This window comes from Balaenoptera borealis (assembly GCF_965194805.1).
Source record: "Balaenoptera borealis genome assembly, chromosome: 8".
Classification (NCBI taxonomy): Eukaryota; Metazoa; Chordata; class Mammalia; order Artiodactyla; family Balaenopteridae; genus Balaenoptera; species Balaenoptera borealis.
Window position 1 is genome coordinate 3439422 of NC_138865.1, and position 26666 is coordinate 3466087.

The following is a 26666-nucleotide window of genomic DNA, read 5'->3' on the forward strand; positions in this document are numbered from 1 at the left end:
TGGTCACAAAGCACCGAGCTGATCTCCCTGTGCTATGCGGCTGCTTCCCACTAGCTATCTATTTTACATTTGGTAGTGTATATATGTCCATGCCACTCTCTCACTTTGTCACAGTTTACCCCTCCCCCTCCCCATATCCTCAAGTCCATTCTCTACGTCTGTGTCTTTATTCCCGTCTTGCCTCTAGGTTCTTCATGACCTTTTTTTTTTTCTTAGATTCCATATATATGTGTTAGCATACGGTATTTGTTTTTCTCTTTCTGACTTACTTCACTCTGTATGACAGACTCTAACTCCATCCACCTCACTATAAATAACTCAATTTCATTTCTTTTTATGGCTGAGTAATATTCCATTGTATATATGTGCCACGTCTTCTTTATCCATTCACCTGTCGATGGACACTTAGGTTGCTTCCATGTCCTGGCTATTGTAAATAGAACTGCAATGAACATTTTGGTACCTGACTCTTTTTGAATTATGGTTTTCTGAGGGTATATGCCCAGTAGTGGGATTGCTGGGTCGTACGGTAGTTCTATTTTTAGTTTTTTAAGGAACCTCCATACTGTTCTCCATAGTGGCTGTATCAATTTACATTCCCACCAACAGTGCAAGAGGGTTCCCTTTTCTCCACACCCTCTCCAGCATTTATTGTTTCTAGATTTTTTGATGATGGCCATTCTGACTGGTGTGAGATGATATCTCATTATAGTTTTGATTTGCATTTCTCTAATGATTAATGATGTTGAGCATTCTTTCATGTGTTTGTTGGCAATCTGTATATCTTCTTTGGAGAAATGTCTATTTAGGTCTTCTGCCCATTTTTGGATAGGGTTGTTTGTTTTTTTGATATTGAGCTGCATGAGCTGCTTGTAAATTTTGGAGATTAATCCTTTGTCAGTTGCTTCATTTGCAAATATTTTCTCCCATTCTGAGGGTTGTCTTTTGGTCTTGTTTATGGTTTCCTTTGCTGTGCAAAAGCTTTTAAGTTTCATTAGGTCCCCTTTGTTTATTTTTGTTTTTATTTCCATTCTCTAGGAGGTTTAGGTTTTTGTTTTTGTTTTATTCCTTGTAATAGCGGGCAGGTTACTTTCTACAGAGTAAACACTCAACAGACATTACTGAGTTGAATGAATGTAGTTGCAGGACTCTTGGCTGATAGCGTACCCTCTGAGATGCATGTCCCTCATCTGTAAAGGCAGGATGTTGCACTATGAATCCCCATGAGCGTCATAATTCTATAATTATATTCATGTTGTAACAGGGAAGTGCTAAATCGGACTCCACTGTTGGATCTGTTTCTTTGACTTTAACCTTTGCTTTTCGTTGCTTTTGTTATTATAATCATACATAATGGCCTGCCTCAGGGAACCCTGCCCACCTGTGAATGGCTGCAAGTAAAAAGGAACTAATTCATCCCCTCACCGAGGCTGGTCATTCCAGGAGATGTTTTGCAAGACTGATGGCCCTTTTACTTTACTTCCTCACCACCTCTCCATCTCTGATTCTATAAAAGAAACTGGCATCCAGACCTAGAGAAGATGGTTTTTCAGAGACACTAGTCTGCCATCTTCTCCGTCTGCCGGCTTTCTGAATAAAGTCGCATTCCCTGCCTCAGCACCTCGTCTCCAGTTCCCTGGCCTGTCATGGGTGAGCAGAGCAAGCTTGAACTCTGTAACGATGTCATATGTTCATAATTATATTCATTGTTTTTTGGTGTTTTGGGCTGTGAGCTTGGAAGAAGAGTTTTCATAGTCACTATAAACTTTTTAACTGACTTCTCCTGAAGCTATTCATTTAAGGGATACTGAAAGATGGAGAGGACTGGTACTTTATTACACAGCACTGGATCTCCTTCTTATCAATGAAAAAAAATTGTTGCTGCCATATCAGTAAACAAAGGATGTTGCAGCCGTCAAGCCATCACGTTACAGCAGCCCAGACGGTGAGCCCTGAGGGAACTCAGGATGGAAACAGGATGCCTGCCATCAAGCCCTCAGCCACTGCAGCCCCACAACGGTGCACCCTGCAGGGACTCAGGATGAGAAAGCACAGGACAGTGGCCCCAGAGAGCTGAGGTGCAGATCAAAGGAATGATTTCAATGAGCCCAGACTCTTGCATCTTACCATATGTAGAAAAGCGCTAAATTCCTTAACTTGAGGTGTCTGGTTTTCTTTAATTAACAGCAATCTTCTGATGTTCCGACCACCTGGTGTTTGTTGAAAAAACTCCTATGTATCCTCGCTCCCCCCTGACCTCTTGGGAGCAGCCCTTCCGAGCTGTCTGAGATGCTGTGTCCCGGGCTAAAGTCCTCAGTTTTGACTGCCAAATAAAACATAATTCTCAACTTTTAGGCTGTGCATTTTTTTTTTTTCAGTTGACATTCTCTTACCCAGTGTTTGAGCGTGACGATTTTTAGGACATTCCTGGAATAATAAGGTCACAAACTCTTAGAGATGTTAGGATTTGTACTTCATATCCGTCTTTTAAAATTGCTGAAATCATTATTAATAACAGTATTTATTGAGCGTCTACTGCCTTGCCAGACAGTGTGCTAAACTCTTCCTGTGCATCTTATTATTCCTCCCAACAACCCCTAGAATAGGTTCTATTATCCTTACTTCACGGATGAAGAAAATTCAGAAGACTGTTTGGTACATTATAAGCATTTGGTAAATTCTGTGACTACTGTCCCTATGTGTAATGTAAATGTAATGATCATTATTAAAATTTTAGAAATTTTGCTGAAACTTCTGATTATATTCATGGTCTTTTCCATGCCACTTTAAAAAACTTAATCTTACTATTTTCTTGGTTTTACTTTCATATAAGACAAACAGTATGAAATTTAGTTGAAAATTCCCTAATTTGGCTCCAGTGGAAATTTGGACATTTATTGGCTTGAAGTCAAACTTTGCTCCACAAAAGTGTGTTATCAACGTGTGGTCCATGGCCCCTAGTGGTTCTTGGTGGGAGTGGGCAGTGTCCATGGACTGGTGAGAACTAATCAAGTCTGCCAGGTGCTGTCAAACAAAGGTAGGGAGCCACTCATGTTTTTGCACCATTCATTTTAAGCAAAGTTCAATCATCTGCTTGGCAAACTCATTGAGTTTTTCCTAGAATGGTAACAAAATAAGGTTTTCCTATGTGTGATAATCTAATGCTGTTGCTAATGGCACATAAGAAACGGAAACTATAGAGGTATCATTCAAAGAGCAAAATCAGACACTTATCAAGGTCGATATTAACACCTGTTGATTGGTGATGTGTGACAAACTTTTAGGTACTAGGGATGCAGAGGTGATGAAAGCCCTGCTCTTGTAGAGCTTATATTCTCATTGGGAGGAACCACATAACAGCCAAGTCAAGATTAATTTCAGAAAGTGACAAATGCTCTGAAGGGAATAGAGAGCTTAATGTTGTCAGGGTGTATATTCAGCAACTATGCACCCATCTAGCTACGCTTGTAGTCTGCAGCTTGCATCCCTTCTGATTGGTGCTCATGCTTTAGAGATCATTAAATAATTGTTTACTGTCCCTTCTGGATGTGGCGGTAAGTGACCGGGAATGTGGTAATACAGATTGAGAAGTTAGGATAGACTTTACTGAGGCTTTTAACTGAGATCAAGATGATGAGAGGACGCAGCCGTATGAAATAATAGAATCCTCTATCCACGGGGATCAAGGGACAAGCTCATGCAAAGGCACCGTGGCAAGCAAAAGCGGGACCTTTCTGTGCCAAAGAAAGAAGACTTGTCTGGCTGCAACATCGTGTGTCAAGGGGACAGTGGAGGGAGGTAAAGTCAGATAGGTGTCAATGACATGCATTGTGGAAGAGCAGTCACCTGTGCTTATGGCCAATATTTTGCTTGATGAGTGGAGGACTGTCCTGATGTGATCCATTTGCAGTTAGTATATGGGGAAATACACAATGATCTTTTTAACTACGATTGGATAAAGGTGTTTGGTATCAGTAACAAGGAGTAATCACTATATTTGTCACAAGTAGGGTTTTGATATGCAAATAAAATAGTAAGCATCTAAGTGTCAAATATTCAGTCAGTAACTGGCAATATGCCCAATCTGAATTTAATGTTCAAGTAAAGAGAAAACATTGTGAATGTCAGTAATCATGGCCATTGAATGTCTCACTTTTCAGGTTGCTATTCAAAGATACAGGCTAGAAGTGAAAGCAAGACTCACTTTTTCCCTCGGAAGTATGCTAGTTGTCAAGGGGGAGGTGCTCCTGGGAACTTTTCAAATGAGGGGTAAGATTCCTTTAACGATTCATGGCATCGATAAAAGATTAAGGTCTATCTCTCTGATTTCAGGAACTTTTGCTTTGTGACATATCTCAAAAATACATATAGTAACTTGAATAGCCTGAATATATTACTTTAGTGACAACATGATGTTAATATTGATGCTAAAACAACAGATTACTTAAGAAGTCTAAATTGGTACATAGAGCTCAATTGCCAAGAGTATGGTTCTTTTTCTTCTTCACTTGTCAGATAAGAAAATCATTGACACACTGTGATATATTTTAAAAACAAATTTAAATGGTGCAACAGAACACGAAGAAATGTTTTCCATAAATAAATATGAAAAAAGAGAGTTTAAAATAAATACATTTACCACTCTGCCCCTTCCGGATCATTCAAATGCTTTTGAATGTGATGTAGTAATCAATTTAGCATCTTTCAGCACACAGGACATCGTATTTAATATGAAATCTCCCCGTAGTTTGGATATATTTCATGTTCGATCCAAATATCTAGAACTATAAGGCAGAAGCACAAAACATTCAAACTCATTTTAGGTGACTTGCATTGGTTGTCTTAATATAAGTTAAGAATTTCCAATTTGGTAGAAATAAAGAATAAATGAAGTAATTAACTGGATACAGGACCTGATTTGCATCCACAGGTAGTCATTATTCGGCCTAATACAAATAAGTTGGTGAAAAATTTCAAATAATATCGTCCATCTCACTGACACAAAATATTTTTAATATTGTTAACTTGAAATCTGGTTATTAATTTTATTATTTAAAAGCTTGTAATAATCCTGTTTCTCAATTTATCTAGAATTGGTATCCTGTGAATGTAACGAAGACACAGTACATGGTCCACAAATGAGAAACTCTGCTCTATGAAATAAGGGATTCACGCTGTAAGTGGGACTTTCCTGAGTGCACAGAAGAGACTGATTTAGGGTTTAGGAATAGCAGTTAATTGAAAGAGAGTTCATTATCCTAAACATAATGAGTGCAAAAGCCTATTAATTCTGAAGTCTTTTCTGTAACTAGATTTGGATCTGTAGCAATGCAGTTATTATTGCACCAAATAGATGGTTTGGACCTGACCATTGTCAATTGAATGACTGTTTTAGAAAGTGATCTTTATTTCTCTTAGGGTGTGAAGTGAGTTTTCATGTGTAATCTAGCAGATGACGCTGCTGCCATGGTTTCTGCACATGGTATCAAGATTGGAAGGTAAGTTTGTATACTTCTAAAAAGAAAGTAAAGGCAGATAAAGAAAAAGATTATCCACACTACAAGGAAGCAGCCAACCCCAGAACATGGGACCTTCTACAATGCAAATGATCTATTTTCTACACTAGATCAATGGCATTAAAAAAAAATTGGAGTGGGCTGCTGAAGAGCAGAGAAGAGTGAAGAAGGATGATGAAATGCAAAGTATAGACCTTATATAGATCCTGCCTCAGAGAAAACAACTGTAAAATTATGGTTGAGATAAAAAGTACAATTAAACATATATTGATGGTATTAAAGAATTACTGGAACGTTTGGTGTGATAATGGTGCCCTGGTGGTGATATCAAAAGCTGTTTTTATGTTTTAAAATTAAATAATGATGTATTTGCAGATGAATGACATGATATCTGGGTTTTCCTTTAGAATATTCAGAAGAAGAATTAGAGGAGAGTGGGTAAAACTGCGTGTGCAAAATGTTGATAAATATTGCAGTTGGGTGAGTAATACATTTTCATTATACTATTCTGTCTACTTCTGTGTACATTTTGTATTTTCCATAGTAGCAGCTGATTTTTTTCCACATTTATTAAAATGAACCATTCAGCAGACCACTGTATACAGCCTTTAGGTTCACAGAAGCTGGTTTCAAGAACCTCAGTCAACAGTGTATTGTTAGATGATTTGACGCCATAATAGCATGCAACTTCAGAAATATAAGGAAAGTCTGTAGTTAAATGGAAAAACTATTATCTTAATTCTCTTTTATTCATTTAATCCCCATATGTGGCTTTTCTTTTTTAAACATTTTTAAAAATTTTGAAATATATGCAGAAAAGTGCATAAAATAAATGTATAGTTTAATAAATAATTAAAAAACGAATACTGTATGATCTTCACTCATATTAAGAAATAAACTATTGTAAGAACAGAAAATTACTTTGTATACCTTCTTGATCATAACCCTTTCCCCTTACCTTGAGGCAATTCTTAACTCAGACTTAGTTTTGCCTCTTTTTGAATTTTATATAGATGGAATGATATGGTGTATATTATTTTCCCTTTGCTTATTTTGTACAGCATTATGTTTGTGAGATTCAGTCACACAGTTTTTGCTTTTTGCTGTAATGTAATCATTTTTATAGCTATGCAGTATAATAATTCTGCTGTAGACATTCCCGTACATGTAACTTTGAGTACAAGGACACGGTTTCCTGAAGGCTTATACTCAGGAGGAGAATGGCTGCCTCATCGGATGTGCTGCTTTTTAACATAGATGCCCATGTACGCTTATATCTGTCTTATCTGCTTTGCCGATATACGCATTATTGTCTTAACTTCAGCCAACTTACTTTGACAGGTAGTCTTTTCATAATTATTGAGTTTAAAATGGTTCTAATTTTTATTGTTATTTCTTCTTTAACCTGATTCAGAGGAGCATTTCTCAAAAAAAATTTTTTTTGAAATTGAAATAAATACAGAAAACTGTACAATTATAGTTATTACAGCAAAAATGAGCAGCTCCATATGTTTACCACTCAAAAGACCCTCTCACGCCTCCTCCCAAGGCCAAGAGAGGGTCAAGGGATTAAATTAAGAAAGTACTTACTTTCAGAGACTGGCAAGTGCAGAATCGGCATTTGCCTGATAGTGAATACCTTCTTAAATTTTGCCTCCTAGGTATCTCACTCTCTCGTAATCCTAGTTCAGGCCCTGACAGCCATAGACAATATGTAAATAAATGACCATGGCTGTGTTCCAATTAAACTTTATTTACAAAAACAAGCAGTGGGCCAGAATTTGCCTGTGGACTATAATTTCCTGACTTCTGACCTAGATTCTTCCTTCTGACCTATCTGCCAGCTCACTAATTCTCCCTTCAGCTTCATCTAATCTGTTGTTAATCTCATCTCTTTACTTTCTTTTTCACTTCCTGAATATCTATTTGCAATTTTTTTTCAAATCTGTGCTATGAGTATTTACAGTTGCTTATTTCCTAAAGATGTTTTAAGCTTGACTCTTATTTCTTTTAATCATAGATGTTAAGTAAGCCTAGTAGTTTTACGGTCTGTGACTGATAATTCCAGTATTTGAAGTCTTGCCGCTCTGCTTTTGATTTTTGCTCATATTTATTTCTTTGAGTGCTTATTTATCTTTTATCATATGCTCCTCCATATCCTTGCAAATTTTTTTGTGGAAATAATTTGAAGCCTAGGATAAAAGTATATTCGTCTAGAGCAGTGGTTCTACAGGTGTGGCCCCTGGACCAGCAACATCAGCATCACCTGAGAATTTGCTAGAAATATAAATTCTTGGGCCTCATCCCACACCCACTGAATCAGAAAGTCTGGGGTTGAGGAGCAGCAGTATGTGTTTTTTTTTTTAATAAATTTATTTATTTATTTATTTATTTATTTTTGGCTGTGTTGGGTCTTTGTTTCTGTGCAAGGGCTTTCTCCAGTTGTGGCGAGCGGGGGCCACTCTTCATCGCGGTGCGCGGGCCTCTCACTGTCGTGGCCTCTCCCGTTGCGGAGCACAGGCTCCAGAGGCGCAGGCTCAGCAGTTGTGGCTCATGGGCTTAGTTGCTCTGTGGCATGTGGGATCTTCCCAGACCAGAGCTCGAACCCATGTCCCCTGCATTGGCAGGCAGATTCCTAACCACTGTGCCACCAGGGAAGCCCAGCAGTATGTGTTTTAACAACCCTCTGTGTGATTCTGATGCATGCTCAAGTTTGAAAACCACTGCTTTCAGAAAGATTTTCAATGTTAACGTTCCACACCTAGTCTTTCTGGAATCTAGTTAAATTCATGTCTTGAGTGCTTTGGGCCTCTTAGATGATGTAAATCTGGTTGACTTGAATGTCAGATTTGCCCTGGGGGCGTGTAGCCACTGTGATCTCAGCTTAATATGGGGAAAGTCTCTTAGACCCTCCACCTCAAGCAGACCCTGGATTTGATTTCTGTTTCCCTCTTTCCATATGCCCTCTCCAACCAAAGTTCAAAGTTTCCAAGTGGTAAAGGCTTCAGATGAAAGGAAGGTCAGTGGCCCCCTATTCTCTGGATTCAAACTTGCCCCTCAGATCTGGCTAGTCATTCCTTACCATCTTGTTAGCTGATTGATGCCTGTAAGAGGATGTTTTTATGTTTCATCCAGCAATTTCAGTTTGTTTCTAGCCAGAGAGTCAGTCCCAATCTCCCACCCTCCCCCCATTATAGGAGATGACCTCATGCAGGTATTTCTAGGATTACAGTAAGTCCCCTACATACAAATCTTCAAGTTGCGAACTTTCAAAGATGTGAACATGTGTCCAGTCATGTAAGTTAATTCAGGTGCCTGGCGTACATTGTCACATGCGTGCATCCTCTACAAGTGGTTGTGCTTTCATGTACTTTACTGTACAGTACTGTATAGAGTACAGGAGTACAGTATCTTTATTTCAAGCCCAGAATATCTAGAAGCAAGTGGAAGGAGAAGTAACTGAAGAACTGAAGAGATTCACGATGCAGGAAATGGCAAGGGGATTTTCTTTATCTGAGGAGGCACTGTTAGTTTCTGAGGTACAGGACCCAAACGTAGAACGGTACACGAAGGTTGCAACATCTGTTCAGAATGCAATCCAGTGCTACCGTGTCATCTATGATGAGAAATAAAGAGCTGCTACCCAGACATCACTGGATCATTTTTTCAAGAGGTTAGATAGCATCGAATCCAGCAAGGAACCAGAACCTGCGCCATCAACGTCAGGCGTGAGTGAAATTGCAGCTTACCCTCCGTCTCCTATTGCTGATGATCTTTCAGCTCTGCCATCTCCCACCTCCCCTCCCCGCTCCAGTCAGTAACTCTTCTTGCCTGTTCACTCGATGCCAGCCCCTGGATGCTAGCTGTTGTACTGGACTACTGTACTTTTCAAGGTAGTGTAACATTAAAAATGTTTATTTTTTGTGTTTGTTTGTTTTGTATGTATTCTTTGTGTGAAGGGTATTATAAACCGATTACAGTACATACTATATAGATGATTGTGTCAGTGGGGTACCTAGGCTAACTTTGTTGGACTTACTGACAAATTGGACTTATGAACGCACTCTTGGAATGGAACTCATTCGTATGTAAGGGACTTACTGTATTTGTTTTTATCTAAACACAAGAGAAAACAAAAAATGTAGACAGTTTACCTTAGTGGGGACATGACACTGATATGAAATGTTCTTAAAAGGCTTACATTGTGTCTTGAGATTTATGCCTCAAAAATATACAGATTTACTCACCAGTAAGGCATTCTGACCTTGTTAAAACTGCTCTCTTTGGATGCTGAAAGAGCTTTTGCTTCATTCATATATCACAAGTCTTTGGAAGTGATGCAGCAATCACCTGAGACTTAAATTTAATCTCGGATGGTTTCTATTCATGTACTTATTATGAAAAATATATTGGCAGAAAGTTGATGGGTTTTATCATTCTGAGGTGGAACGTTGCTATAAGGAAGTGAATTTATTGACTGTTCGATGAAAATAACATATTTATGCAAAATGTTTCCGTAAAGCAACATCTGCTTTTGGCTTGAGGAGACATATTCACACAAGAGTGGAGACAGAGATGTAAGGGAAGTTGATTTAATTTAAGATCCCAAATCTCTTTACCAGGACTTCTTTATAGACAGTGTGAAAATATTTCATGGACAGATATTGAAATTTCATAAAACCCCAGTGTTCTGTGGCAAACCTGATGGTATTTAAACTAGCCGGTGGATTCTGAAGAAGGGCACGTGGTCTCTAGTGAAAGGAGACCAAATGTAATTCTCTACAGAAATTTGGATGGAAATTCAGTCTCCCTGTGTGCTTTTAAGTGACTGTTCTGTCCTCTGAACATACTGTGTTCAGACAACTAAAATAAATGCCAAAGGAGCCTGGAAAACTAGCAGACCAATAGAACCAGGATGTGGAGATTTTACTACTAGAAGAAAGGATTTAAAGTGTTACCTCAGAAAATTTACCCAGATTCGTGATTAGTAATAAAATCTCTTTCTTTTTTAACCTAAATCACAATCTGCATCTTCAGATGTTGTCTGTTAGTTACATCTGAGAGCAAGCAGGATCCAGAGGCTGGGCTTGGGTATGCAGCACATTTGTGGTACTTTCTATAAAATGAGCCTGTGAATGAACTTGTTTATAAGCTCAGGTGATATGACTTCCAGACCTACCAAAGTTGTTTCTTCCGGTTTTTTTTCCCAATTCTACAGTTAAAATTTGGATGTTTATGGTATCAGTGGTAAGACAGTTCAAGAGCCTAAAATTCCCATAAGGTCCTACTGCTTTAGTGAGTCATTTATCTGAGAAAGATTGACTCAAAAAGAGGGATGCTCACCTTCAAGGTCACTGAAAAACACTTTGTACTGGAACACATTTTCAGGACCTCCACATGTCATTGGCATCTCTCAGATGTTTACGTGCCTCTCACGCTGCTCACTGAAAATACACAAGCTGATCAGTGGGAGAAATTGTCCGAAGGCTTTAGCTATATTCTCTGCTTAATATCACCACATGAAACTATGCTTTTCTTTCATTTCTTATATCCCAAAGTAAATATGGTTAAGATAAAAAAGAGGGCATGAGGGTATAAAACCATTTTTTTTCCCTGTTGAATGTGTATACCTGGCCAGTTTTTAGCCAGTTGCTTCCTTATTTTCCTTTGCTTTGAGTTGTCTTGCCTTGCTTTTCTCTTCAAAAATCCTAGATCACCTATTACGTTTCCAATACTATGCAAAAAATCGAAAGAGCCCATCTCTGCCCTTGAAGAGCTCCATCTAATAGGTACTTAGAAAACAAACGAGGATGTGGTCCAGTTTGAAAACAGAGGCATGGGCAATGATTTATGAGAATTTACACAAGTGCAGCGGGAATTTCTTACTATGCCAAGGTAAAATTTTTTATTTGAAAAATATTGTTTACAAATACAGTGGAGCCATCAATATCATTCATAGTTTATGCATAATGAAAATCACCGAGAAACACAAAATCACCTAGCAGATCAACTGAAGAGCTGGTACTAAGATTTGATGAGTAATCCATCAGCATAGCTTTCGGTCAGCTAGCTCAGTTCTCCGGTGAGCTCTGAAGTGTGTGATGGGGAGTGCGGTTCAGCACCCTGGACAGGGCCACCTTTGCCCACGCCTCATACCTGCAGCATCTGCTTCTACACTGGGTACCATAGGATGACTGGTGAGCAGGACGTGATGTTATTAACAGAATTGTGGTAACAGTTGTTATAACCCTATGCTTGATGAAGGTGCTTTCAGAATACTGCTGAGGACGTGAGCACCTCATCGACTTGCTGTTCCGTTCTGTTCTCACTCCTTTGTTTACACGGAGTGTAAGTGGCCCTGAGCACACTGTGGAAGCTCGAGTTATTTGTCATTGGCTTTTATCAACAGTTACATTAAGCCAGACCTGTTCTTACTGTGAATCTAAATTACAGGTGTGCCATCAGACATGAGTTCTGTTTTGTTTTTTGCACTAAAACTGCTGTGTTATTTAGCCTTTGGGAGGAGAAGTTGGAGTTGCAATGTGTGAGGGAAGATCAGCATTTGAGTTTCTGGATGTGTAATAGCTCTGCCCACCCCAGTGCAGCTAGGCATTTGCACTCTGTGGACAATGCTTGTAGAGTATATAATTGTATGTTCAGAAAATCCAAGGCAAGCATCAGAAAAATTAACATAGTTAAAAATATATATGTGAGTAGCCTGGTTGAAAATTATTTAAAAATCAATAACTTTTCTATATGCCAGCAATAACCTCTTAGAAAATATAATAAAAAACGGATCCTAGTAATAAACAGAAAATATTTTAAAAGGCCCATAAGTAATCTTAACAAGAAATGTGCAGGACTTATATGAAAAAAGTATGAGATATCACCAAGGGTCATAAAAATAGAATTTAATGAGAGGAAATCGTTTTTCCTGGAAGGCAAACAGAATACAGTATTTTATTTCTTCTAAAATTAAGTGTAAATATAAATACAATTGCAATAAAAATTCCAGCTGAACTACTCCAAAATGTATCAGTAAAAATAATGTGAATAATGTGTAAAAATGGCTAAAACTTCTTTAAAAGAAGAAATATGATGTGGGGTTGTCATTAATGGATAATAAAACATTATAACAGTGATATTCAATCAAACCATATATGGATAAAATTCAGCATGGTAAAAGGCAGTTTTCTAAAAATAATACATGATTCAATGTATGACGTTGGGACAATGGGCTGTGTATAAGAAAAATATATAATTGAATTAGAATACAAAATTAATTTCATACTAGTTTCCTAATATAAACATTATTCACTATATTAAGAGAATAAGAGGTTGTGTCAATGAGAACTGAGATTCCACTTCTGATGTTGCAACCCCAGAAGCCAGTACTGATACAGAGACCCTGGAGAAGATGGGAGTTTCAGTGTTGCTATGAATGAAAATAACAAAGACGAAAAGAGACCAGACTTGTAATAGGGCATGGGTCTTGGCGAGTAAAGCATGGCCAGAATTTTGGCCTCCCCACTCTCCTATCCCCCAAGACTCTCTTTGGCCAGGAAGCTTTGTGCAGTGCACATAATGCACCACTGTGCTCGCAGCCAGCCCTGAGTGCGGGTGATACTCACACATTCTGGAGGGCAGCTTGGCACATCACACATACCTACTGCTGCTTTCAGACTTTCCTGTTATAGAAGGGTATCCCAGGGAGATGAGAGAAAAAGCACAATGCGAAAAATTTTAAATAAGCAAATTACTTATTAATAAGGTGTTAGCTAAGAAATTGTATATACTTATAAAATAACATTCTTTAAAAAATTTTAATGAATATGATAGTTTAATAAGTAGCATGTTATTGGAGATAAAATTTACATTTCTTCCGCTAATAGCCATGCTAAGCATTTCTGTCTCACTGTTAATTGGCAGTTTGTGTCCTTGACACCCTTTCTTCCTTCCTTCCTTCCTTTTCTTATCTTTTCTTCTTCCCTTCCTTCCTCCCTTCCTTGCTTCCTTCTTTTTTCTTTTTTTTTGTCATTCACTGTATATGTTTAAAACTGAGGAAACATTTTAATCAGAAAAAGCACATTCTTAAACAACAACAAAAGTCCACAAAGACTATTTGAAAAAAATTCAAGAGATTGGTCTGTTTCTTGTTTATAATTAAATAGTGGAAGTCGCAGCTAGAAACATGAACTAGGAACAAGTTTGCAATATGCCTTGAATCCCAAGCAGAGCAGATTGAACTTTATTCTGGGGATGATCGAGAGCATTTGGAAATTTTAAGTAGGAGTGGAATGAGACAAATGCAGTGCTTTAAGTATTATTATCTACTTCATAAGGAAAATAGTGTGCAGCTGGCTCAGAACTCTGTCCCCTGTCGCCAGTCACCAGGTGGCGACCTGCTGGCCATCTCCTGAAGTTCTACTTTATATTTATATTCCCCTGGTGTGAAAAAAGACAATGAGGCATAAATAAGAGTAACGGCCTGACACCAAGCAAAAGAAAATTTTTAGGCTCTAGATTAGAAATTTTGCTGCAGGTGAGGATGTTAAAATGAGAAACAGTTTCAAAAAAAAAAAAAGTGATGAGGTGAGGTGTTGGAATAATGTAAAATGAGATGGGTCAAACCCTGCTAATAGGAAACTTCGAAGAGTAATTGGGATGAGAAGCTGAAATTAGATGGCTTTTGGTTTTTTCTACCTCTTTAATTTCTGCGATTAATCTGCCATTACCAAAGAATTATGTCTCTTCTTCTAAAGACGGTATAAATTTGAAATAGCCATAAATAGCCATTAGTCTCTGATCTTGATATTTTATTTTTGACCCAAGAATACAGAGCATGGTGGAAGCCTTTGCAGCCTCCTGTCCCACTTTGTTTTCTTGTTTGCAGCCCTGAAGCCAAAGGTCTTAGACACGCCAGTATCCCACCTGGGAGAGCACGGTCCTTGGGAGCGTGCTTCCCCGCCTCCTCGCCAGGACCTCCATTGCCGTGTGTATCGCTGACATTCCACCCTCTCTGGGAAGCTGTATGTAAGTCGTCAGTCACTAAGGGAGCCCGTGGTCCTGACCTGAGGAAGGGGCACGCGCTGGACAGTGGTGGCAGAGATGAACTCGTGACTGTCCAGAAAAGACCTGGAAAAAGTGGCACATTTTTTCCTTCCTCCTAAAGAAAGAAATGATTTCAAAATTTGGAGGAGGGAAGTGTTCAGGAAGAGGGAACAGTTTGGACTAGGAACATACACGGTCTGAATCCAGTAACATCAAAGAGACCATGACCTTAGCTTGGGGAAGGGTTTTCTTTGGGGCCTTTGGATATTTGGTGGCTCCCTTGGCTTTGAGGTGGATGTGGAAGAGCTTTGTTTCAGGGATGCCTTTGTCACTGGTGCAAAAAGTATGGGGAGCTCCCTGCTTTATTAGACTTGCTCTAGGGAGAAAGTAAAGGGGTCTTTAATATCTCATTTCACCTCTTCTGGTCTAGTGATGAGCTGAGAAAGGCAGCCTCAGCCTGAGGACAGCTTTGTGATTCCCTGAGGAAAACCAGGGGCTGCCAGTATTTCCAGAACTTGAGAACAATATGTATTGGGAAGAAGGTAAGAAACTCCAGCACTCTATTTATGCTTATTTCTTTGTTGGGATCAAATGTTGGCGATAGAATGGCTTGCTTAATGAGGTGATACACTTTCTGCCAAGAAATTTTCCAGACAGTATTGAACATGACAGTTAAATGTTCACTATCATTAGATATTGCAAAGCAAAGGGTCTAAAAACTCCATGAATTTTTTTTCTTGAATAACATAATTTTCCTAAAAACTATCAAAAAGATGATTGAGTACTGATTCAATGCCCTGGTATATCCAAGTAAAAACTAAGCTGCTTAACCAAAATAACATGACTCCAATAGAAAGTATATTAGAAAACACATGCATTGAGCCTTGACTATATTACTGCCTTATGCTGGACACTCTGACATAACACTGTCTCATTTACTCCTGACAGTAACTCTGTCAGTTAAAGACTAATGTTCCCATTTTACAGATAAGGACCAGGAGGCTAGTGGAGGTCAAGGGACATCTGGGGTGCACTGGATATATGATCCTAACCTAATTCTTCTGACAATGATCCGGTGGTCTTCCCTTTCACCAGAAACAAATGGGTGAACTATTAGAACTTACAAAACAGTTCGATGATTTTCATCTCCAACTTAAATTTTGGTGGGACCAAAGAACCACAGTATCCTTTAATGTTGGTTCGTAGCTGGGCGAACACCTCTGTTTCCACCTATTTGATTTTGGGTTTGTAACATTTTGTCAAAATATTTCAATTTTTTATATTTAAAAATAAACATTTACACTTGTGATCATTAATTGAACATTTATAATCCTATGTCACAGCTGAGCTTTTGCTGAGAATGTTGATTTGTTTACTCTGGGGTAATTGCATTTTTGTGTACAAATTCCATTTTTACTCAAATCACCATCTAACTTGGTAACTTTCAGTATGGCCAATGAAACTCATTTTCTCTATAACAAACCTCTAAAGGAGATTTGATTATTATTCTTTCATATAAAAAGAAATGAGGCACAAAAGAGTTCAGTGGCTGCTTGGATTCATGTGGCTGGTGGTGTAGTTCAAGCTAAAAGGTGCTTTTCAGGTACATCATATATTGCTCAGCTGGAGGCCTCCAAGTTCCTCCTGAACTCTGAGGTTCCACTTTGCTTTAATAACTTAATAGAACGGCTTGAACTCCTATATCATGTGTTATATTATGGGGAGGCTACATTCTTCTCAAACATTCCAAATACTCTGGGCATTTGTGTTTCCATGGTTACATGTTGCTTTGAATTCCCACTGACTCCAAATTCTTGTTACCCCAATTGCCAATCTCCTTCTAGAACAAGCACTGTTGAATGAGGCATCCCTTTCTAAAGGTTCTTCACCTGTGTCCATCACAGAGGACATATCACTGGGCTTCTTTTCCTCAGGCTTGAGGTTCTCTGTGCTGAGGACCTTCTCTTCCATCCAGTTTTCTCTGTCCTAAAACCTGTCTCCCAAATATTCAAAATGAATAATTATTCCTTTTATTCAATATGCATATAAAGACTTTGATTGAAGGTATCCTATTTAGTCTATGTTTATAGGTAACTTTTTTTTTTTTTTTGAATCAATCAAACATACTGTGCTTCTTTTAAACATACAATAAGTTTTCCCCTTAGGAGGAATTCTGCCTACAGAGCAGGTATATGTTCAAATTGCAGCTGAGTTTTTAAAGTAGAGATTTTGTCTTTTGCTATGTTGATTTCACATTCGGGCAGCTGGAGATTCTCTGATTGTAATTTCTCTGTGGCTTACACCTTTATTTTCTTACTCAGTGTTCATTCTCTTTGTTCTCTTTGATAGCAGAAGTATGACTTTTTGGGGGGTGAGAGTTGGAGGACGGTGATGTGCTCCATTGAAACGCTGATTTCCTTGTCTCCCTTTTAGCTGGTGGTAGGCTTGTGGATACCCCATCAATAGTGCTCTCAGATTCAGGCATGGGGACCTCTGCCCTGGGCTCCACACCTCAGAGGACCCCACATACCACAAATAGACACAAAATAACTTATTAAGGAACACAAATGCCTCTGTCAGACTGAAGATCTGTCCTTGAACTTGGACAGATCCTAACCCTCCGCTCTCAGGACTGACACTCCTCTGGCCCAGGAAAACGGAAATCCTCTTATTCTCTCTACGCAAAACAAAGACCAGGTAAACCCCAACTCGGGGAAGTGTTGTGTGTTATGCTACTGCCGACTTTGGAATGGACCTTGCTTTGAAGTCAGGGAGGAATGTGAGTAGCAGCAGGGCTTAGACAAGAAAAAAGAAATATTAATTTGTCACGTCCTTCCTCTCATATACATAAATGAGCAACATTCTTTGTAATAAAATATCATTTTAAACTAGTGCTGTGCTTCCATTTCCTTGCTTCTTTTTGTACTCCTATTTGTGATTCCAGAGGTAATCGTTAATTAGTTCAGTATTTACAAGAGCTGTACCTTGACATTTCACAACATTAAACAAGTCATATAACACTGAAATTTGAATATCTGCAGATCTAGCCATAATGTGTGAAGCATGGTAACAGTGTTGGATACTAGCAACAAACACTAACATTATGAGTGGTTTTATTTTTGTAAATATACTTAATGTAATTTAATTAAATTTCAAAATAATTAAATAAAACTTTTTTAAGCCTAATCTAAATAACTTAATATAAGTAAAAAATTAAATAAAACTTTTCAGTTTAACCTAAAACTTAATCTAAATAGCAAAATAATCTTACTGTAGTACACCTGGTGTATATGACCACTTATATGGTTAGTTCAGTAATTACACAGTTCTCTGCCAAATTTATAAGAATGAAAGTTGTTATGGCTGAATGCTTGTGCCTGCCCCCCAACCCCCCAAATTCATACGTGAAAGTCCTAACACCCAATGGCCTGGTATGCAGAGCCTTTGGGAGATAATTAGGTTTAGATGAGATAAGTAGGTTTAGGTGTACATGAGGATGGGCCCCTATGATGGGATTAGTGTCCTTATAAAAAGAACAAGAGAGACAAGAGCTCTCTCTCCACCATGCCAGGTGAGAACACCGTGAGAAGGTGGCCACCTGCCAGCCAGGAAGAGGTTCTCACCAAGAACTGAATCTGTTGCTGCCTTGGTCTTTGTCTCTAGCCTCCAGAGCTGTGAGAAATGGATGTCTGTTGTTTAAGCCACCTGGTCTATGGTATTTTGTTATAGCAGCCCAAGATGATTAAGTTAGAAATATTGGGCTGGCCAAAAAGTTCACTTGGGTTTTTCTGTATTTGTTATGAAAAACCCAAACGAAGTTTTTGGCCAACCCAATACTTTGAGAACAAGGACTATGTATTATTTTAATTTTACCAGTACCGTGGAAGAAATCTGTAAAATATACCCACCGATGTTCTCTGCTACAAGTACAGTTTCAGTGGAAATGATGCTCTTATTCCTATTGGTGTAGCTGTTCTCTCTCTTCTTGGTCTGGATCCCATTTCCCCCCATCTTCTCAGGGACCTACACCTGGAGTTACCCCTTCTCACACTTTTATCATTATGTCATATTTTGTTGTATCTTCCATGCTGGAAAGAGAAACAAAACCTAAAACAAATCATTGCACTACATTCCCTAACAGCTACAGTGCATATCTCCACTTGCTTTCACAGATAAATTTAATACATTCTACTTCCACAGTTGCCATTCATTCCTCAAATAATTCCTCTTTGGCTTCCATCTCTACCACTGCGTTGAAACGACTTTTGTCAATAACTTTCCTGTTACCAAATCCAGGCAACATGTTATGCGTTTATCTTGTCTGAACTGTTAGTAACATCCCACACAAATGATACTCCCTCCTACTTGAAACATTTATTCTTTTCTTAGATATCTTAACGCTCAGATTTCCTCCTATCTCATTATTTATTTTCAGTGTTATTTTCCTTCTATTTCTAATTTCTAACTTTTGGCCAGCCTCAGTGTTTTATGCTTACATATAATCTAATTCAATTGATTTCATTTAGTCTCATGCCTTTAAAAATAATTAAGGTAATTCAAAAGATCAGATTCTAAAATCAGCCTCAGAAGAATCAAATATTTCACTCACTATCAAAATTTAGTAATAGTTTCAAGGATATATGTAACTGAAGCACAGGAAAAGCAGGAAGCAGAGAGTGACAGCACAGCTATCTAAGGCAGCAGTAGGACATGCTCTGGTTCAGATTTAACATATGAAGTATGTAAGTAGTGTATGTACATATGTTATATATGCAAAAAGGAGATGTTCTGGTTATGAAACACCTTCACTTTATATGTAGATGTTTATATAAGTTAAAGAATATTTGCCAGAAAGCTATTCCCCATAAATCCATAAATTCCGGTTTCGTTTGCCCTAAGCAGTCCCAGATAAAACAGATATATCCTGATCAAACATTCCATAGGTAAGTACTCTCTTAGTAGCCAATCACTGTATATCTTAGGAGTGTGACCATAAACATGCTTACAAGGAGATTTGCTAGGTACCCTCCTTCTGTCTTTCCCAGGGGCATTGCTCTAGAAAAGGGAGAGAATGGACTGCAAGATTGCTGCTAACCCCATCCACCAAATTGATGTTGATGTGTTGATATTGATGTGGATGTTAATAAGTTACTACCTCCCAAATTTCAAGCTAGCTACCTTTATCCAATGCCATACTTAACATCATCTGCTATATGGTAGGCACTGTCCTGGGTGCTGAGTGTTCAAACTAGATTAAGACACAATCTAAGCCCTCATTCCTTCCTCATGAGTGTGGTTTCATGAGAGATTCTAGTACAAAAAAGACATAAGCCAAGATCCTGAAGATGTATATCCAATTCACCTTGGGGATGTTCTGGGGAGGAGCACAGAAGCTTCTCCATCTGTGGCAGGAAACCGCTTTCTATTAAAGGTCTAATGGATTTAAAATACATCATGTTTATATATACACTACCAAATGTAAAATAGGTAGCTAGTGGGAAGCAGCTGCGTAGCACAGGGAGATCAGCTCGGTGCTTTGTGACCAGCTAGAGGGGTGGGATAGGGAGGGTGGGAGGGAGAGGCCAGAGAGAGGGGATATATGTATACGTATAGCTGATTCACTTTGTTATACAGCAGAAACGAACACAACATTGTAAAGCAATTATACTCCAATAAAGATGTTAAAAACAAACAAACAAACAAAGAAAAACATTTGGTTTCCAAAAGTAAAACTTTATTTCAGGATTGGATTTCTCTATAGTTTTAGTGACTGAGAGAATATATCAAACCAGATACTATATTCAAGTCAGTTATTACATTTTATAGATAACCTTTTGTGTTTCTAGTACACAAAGAAAGAATAAATCAACCAAATCAACATACTATATTTATTTACCGGGGCTATGTTTTTACTACTTTTCAGAAGTGTATTATCTAGCACTGTTGCCTAATATACTCTAAGAATATTGTTTCCCTCTGTGTTTTCTGATATAATCTGGAAAAATAAAAACCAGAAGCAAAAAAAAATACCTCATGCTTAAATTAGGTAAGTGATTTTACTGTTTGTATTTTGGCAGTTGCTTTATATCTTACTATTTTTACATGAATAAACCTGAATGTTTTCCTGTATTTCATAGCTACACATACATAGAATCATGTGGTATAAAAGAAGCTCAATAAATTTATCATGAACAAAACATTATGATACTTCTTTCCTCTGTTAAATTCTAAAATCCTTGAAGGGGGGCATATTTTCTTTGATTATCTAACCTCCAAGAGTACTAGCAGGGTGTTACAAATAGTAGGTAAGTGCTTCATAAATATTGATTCCTTGAGCCCGTGAGAACCTGTCACCTGTGATCCAATTTTTCATTGTCTCTCTTGCCACACATGTTTTTACTGCTCTTTTCACACAGACAGGTTTAATGGCCCATTATCATAATCTTTTCCTTGCATATATTCTTAACACTATTCTTTTGTTCTGTTCACTTGGAAAAAACTTCAAATCTGGTCGAATCCAACTAATCCACAAACTTTTTACCTGGATCTATAAGACCAAATATAGGTAAAGAAAAAATACACACATGGCCCACTTCAATCTTGTAAATACTAATAAGAAGTAGGTTCTTAGTGTCTTCTGGCAAACTTAATGTATTTTCCAAGTTCAATTGCTATCCCACTCTGTTAGACAATTATGTCATATCTTTTGTCTTCATCAATCTTATGCTTCCTCTATAATTTGCACTATCAGCTCATGAGATTACCTCCAATTTTACTGAGAATATAGAATCAATCAGAATAAAACTCCATCTGTTCCCACACTCACTCAGCTTCCTGCACCTTTGCCTATGCACGCTGCCCCCCCTCCTGTAATCACAGATAAATTATCCGTGATTCAAAGTCAGCATATAAACTTCTGGGATCAGTGCATTATCACATTTTTTCCTTCTTCACTTGATCTTTACCATCAGCATAGAAACAGAATGTAAATTCTCCCACAGTAAGAAAAATACACTTCCTTTTTTCCTCTAGCTATTGCCCCATTTCTCCATTCCACCTTTAGAGAGATTTTCATCGAAAGTGTTTCTCCAATTCTCACCCTCCTATGGCTCTTCTCAGAGACTCCACTGAAGCTTTGTATTAATTATATTTTTTACTTTCTGTATTTTATGATGCTTTGACAATCAGGGGCCTTGTGGACCCAGGGAGGAACTGCCCCTCCCAGGATTTGCTGATTCCTACAGATGCAAACCACCCCCCCCATGAGTGCCTTTCATATACAGACCACCCATCCCAGAGCCCATATCCCCAACCTCTTCCTTTATCAAACTCACACACCAAGCCAGCATTTCCTTTGCCCTAAATTACCACTGGGCAAGGTACTGGACAGCTAGAGACCATCCTTATAGCCCAGAGCCCACAAAAAGTATTCCAACTAGTCAATCCCAAGGTTGCTCAGTGTACCTGCCCAGCCTCACTCATTCCTTCCTGTGAAAACACCAATAAAGACTCCGGACTAGGTTTTCCCCTCACTTCTTCTGCCTCCTGACTGACTGGCGCTCCCCCAGGTGACCCTGCATGGTGCGTGTGCTCTGGTCTCATGGCAACTGCGTAATGGAATTCCTTTCAGTGGCCTTGAGCTCTCCGTGTGTTCACTCAGGCACCACTGTAAATCAATCAAAACAGGCTTTCACACATATCCCTCCATCAAACCAATCTTTAAAAATATAACTAGACATCAACTTGCTAATGTTTCCAACAGAAAAAAAAATTCTCATATCAGCAGTGTTCCTTCAAGAGCCACTTTCAAAGTGTGGCTTCAGGACCACCATACTCTCTTTATCTTCCTCTGGACCACTTACCTCGGTCTCCTTGGCTGGTTCTCACTGATCACCTGGACCTCTGAATTTTGAAATTTGAAAGTTTGAAGTTTTCAGCCCTTGGATCTCTTATCTTCTCCATCCACTCTTCCTAGTTGATGTTTGTAGTTTCAAGACTTTAAGTTATTCATCTCTGCACTGATGGGTTTATATCTCCAGGCCAGATCTCTCTTCCTAACTTCACGTTTGTATACCCAGCTCCCAACTTAACATTCCCCCTTTGTTGTCCAAAGGACATTTCAAAGTAATAAGTCCCAAAGCTCATTCCTTAGAACTCATCTTCAAATCATCCTTGCTTCCTTTTTATTTTATTTATTTTTTCTTCTTACCCTCAAATAATCCATCAGTGAGTCCTGGCTCTTCCTAACAGAATAGCTAGAGTGATTGCTTTAATAATGAATAGTTATGTGCCTCAGATGGTTTCCCATCTTACTCAGGGCAGAAACAAAAGTCATTACCATCGTCTTTTAAGGACTGTCAGTATTTTGCTGTCCATATTCTTCTTATCTCCCACCCCGACTCACTGCTCTCCATCACTCTGGCCCAAGTACAGTTTCCTAAAACATGCCAAGCGCTTTCCTGCTTGAATACCTTTGCTCTTGCTTTTGTCTTTGCCTGGAAAACTTTCCTCCTCTGTCTGCAAGGCTTACCCCCTCTTATCCTTCAGACCTCTGTTTAAATGTCACCAAGGGGTGAGGCATTTCCTAACCACCACACATAGAAGAGCTTGCCATCTGGACCCCAGCAACCCTGATACACCAGGTTCCAAATTTTTCTATAGCGCTTAAAATCATTTCACTTATTGTCTGTTTTCTCCTTTTTATTTGTTGAGTATCGGTCTTTCCTCCTCTAGGTCAATCTCCTCTGGTTAAAATATAAGCTCTATGAAGTTAGGGATTTTGTCGGTTCCTAGGGGAGGGCCTCATGCAAGGTAGGCAGCCCATGTGTGTTTGTTGAATAGACAAATGCGTTCATTTTTAATTCAATTAAATAACATCAAATAACACTTTTGTGAGGAAAAAGATGTGAAAAAATAAATTATTAAAAATCTGACAGTATAGCTAAGTTGGCTTTGATGAGATGAGTCTCCTCTAGTTGTAATCTTTTCTCTCTGAATTCAGACTCCTGGTCTACCTCCTGGCCTTGTTCCTTGGAGTGGTCTGATTGTAGGTCAAGATCATACCTTTGAGGTTATGAATGATAAAGTGCAAATATGAGTCTTGTGTATTTTAAATCCATTTACTTTTCAGCTCCCTATGTAAATAGGGGAAACTGTAGATTTGATTATTGACCTCAAATGAAAGGTTATCTTGCAAAGGTTAAAAAAATGCTTATGATTGCAGTAGTTTAAAAATCTAAAGCCAAACTTTAAGCACAAATACTATAATATAGCCCTAAGCTCAATGGATTAACTTTAAACATATAACTGTACTAATTTCAATGTAAAATAAATGATTTCTTACCTCTAAAATTAAGAACAATTAAGTTTTTTTTAACTTTTTATTTTGTATTGGCATATATAAGAACAATTAAGTTTTGTACCAAATTACTGTTAGATGATTTTGAGAATAAGCTGAATCACATTAACATTATTATTTTTAATTCTATGACTCTCTCTTACAAGTAGCTTTGGGTGTATATACAAGCTAAGGAACAGACTATCGCCTTGCAGCACTTACTGAAAGATTGTACTGTCACTGCCCCAGAGGATCTGACTAGTTCAATGTGTTACAAATTTCATCCTCTCAGGAAAATGCCTCTTACTTTCAAGTTATAATTGACTTACCTTCTAATGATAGTTTTCTGTGTAAAACAAGCTAATCTTCCCAAATCCTCACATCTGCTGGTGATGAGATACAAAGATGAATTTAACAACAAGAAAAAATATTAATTTAAAAACAGCATTCTATTCATAATTTAATTATTGTAGCTATTTACTTCTTTTGCCACAGGTTTATTTGCTTTTCAGTAGAGAAAGAAAATTCTTCTTCTCAAGCATTTGACAACAGTAAGAAGTTAATTACGTGGCCAATTAGGTTGATAAGTTGACAGCTTTGGAAGAGCTCCAGAAAAATCTGTCACCTTCTCACCACAGACAAGTTCTGTTTAACAAGCCTCTCTAGCACAGGTTAAACTATTCGATTATTCCTAAAGTGTTTGACCTCTTTTCTTGCACCCTGCAGGGGAATGGTGTTAACATTTCACCAACAGTGAGGAATCCTTGCTGAGGGTGAAAATATTGGGTTTTTTTTCCCCCCAGCTAGTTATCAGTTCAGCTGACTCATGATTGTAATAGTCTAGTTTAGATTTAATAGTTATGAAAAAGGAATAATTATTTTTCCTTTGATTCCATACTTTCCTATGCTTCATATGTTCCTTGTGAAGACTATTAAATATATTTTGATATTTTTCTCTAAAGGGTAAAACAGATCTTTATGTTGTCTGATCTGCAAAATATCTTCAATTGCAATTACTTCAGTGGTTTATTGTTTTTCCAATATATGAAATATAGTATAAGTGCACAGGAGTATGTGAAAACATACGTTACAGTTAAGGAAAGATAACACAATGAACACCCACATTCCCACCACCCAGGCCAAGAAATGTTGGGTTGGCCAAAATATTCGTTCAGTTTTTTCCGTAAGATGGCTCTAGTAGCACTTAGTTGTCTTTAACTTCATTCGAAACAATTTTGTTAGATTGTATGTGACAGCTGTCATATCAGCGTACATTTAAAAAAAAGACTTATCAAAATTGGTGAATTTTTGTTTAGTCGTTTTAATATTGAAGATGGAAGAAAAAAAGCAACATTTTCAGCATATTATGCTTTATTATTTAAAGAAAGGTAAAAACACAACTGAAATGCAAAAAAAGATTTGTGCAGTGCATGGAGAAGGTGATGTGACTGATTGAACGTGTCAAAAGTGGTTTGCGAAGTTTTGTGCTGGAGATTTCTCGCTGGACGATGCTCCACGGTCAGGTAGACCAGTTGAAGTTGATAGCGATCAAGTTGATACGTTAATTGAGAACAATCAACATTATACCACGTGGGAGATAGCCGACATACTCAAAATATCCAAATCAAGTGTTGAACATCATTTGCACCAGCTTGGTTACGTGAATCGCTTCGATATTTGGGTTCCACATAAGTTAAGCAAAGAAAACCTTGACCATATTTCCGCATGCAATTCTCTACTGAAACGTAATGAAAACGTTCTGTTTTTAAAACAAATTGTGACGGGTGATGAAAAGTGGATACTGTACAACAATGTGGAACGGAAGAGATCGTGGGACAAGTGAAATGAACCACCACCAACCACACCAAAGGCAGGTCTTCATCCAAAGAAGGTGACATTGTGTATAGGGTGGCATTGAAAAGGGAGTCCTCTATTATGAGCGCCTTCCGGAAAACCAAACGATTAATTCCAACAAGTACTGCTCCCAGTTAGACCAAGTGAAAGCAGCACTAGAAGAAAAACGTCCAGAATTAGTCAACAGAAAACTCATAATCTTCTGTCAGGACAGTGCATGACTGCATGTTTCTTTGATGACCAGGCAAAAACTGTTACAGCTTGGCTGGGAAGTTCTGGTTCATCCGCCGTGTTCACCAGACATTGCACCTTCGGATTTCCATTGATTTCGGTCTTGACAAAATTCTCTTAATGGCAAAAATTTCAATTCCCTGGAAGACTGTAAAAGGTACCTGGAAAGATGAAACGTTTTGGGAAGATGGAATTATGCAGTTGCCTGAAAAATGGCAGAAGGTAGTGGAACAAAAGGGTGAATATGTTGTTCAATAAAGTTCTGGGTGAAAATGAAAAATGTGTCTTTTATCTTTACTTAAAAACCAAAGGCACTTTTCAGCCAACCCGATAGACTTTACCTCACTGAGCAGCCCGATTAAATCTCCCTTGCTTTTCCCCAAAGTAAATCTCTTTTTGAATTTTGTAGTAGTCATTTCTTTGCTTTCCACGTTAGTCTTTGCCATCTTTATAAATCCCTATTCAGTCCTAACCAAAGTATGATTTAATTTTGTACATTTAAAACATTATATAGAAGAAATCATAGTGTATGTATTCTTACAACTCACTTTGTTGACCACTAATCTTTTAGGTCATCCATGTGAATGCTAATGGCTGTTATCAACTTTATTCACTGCTGCATAGTATTCTGTTGAATACATGGATTCCATATTATTTACCCACTTTAATTTTGATTG

At 38.1% G+C, this 26666-nt stretch overlaps 1 long non-coding RNA gene across 1 annotated transcript in view; it reads left to right on the plus strand.

Annotated features, from left to right (window-relative positions):
* The window catches only part of LOC309633380, a 463676-nt gene extending 454874 nt beyond the window's left edge, over positions 1-8802 (plus strand). Inside the window, exons 10-11 of the long non-coding RNA XR_014247481.1 lie at positions 4161-5176; positions 5419-8802. This is a non-coding gene — a long non-coding RNA (uncharacterized lncRNA). The remainder of the gene's footprint in view (positions 1-4160; positions 5177-5418) is intronic.
* Positions 8803-26666: the final 17864 nt, after the last annotated feature.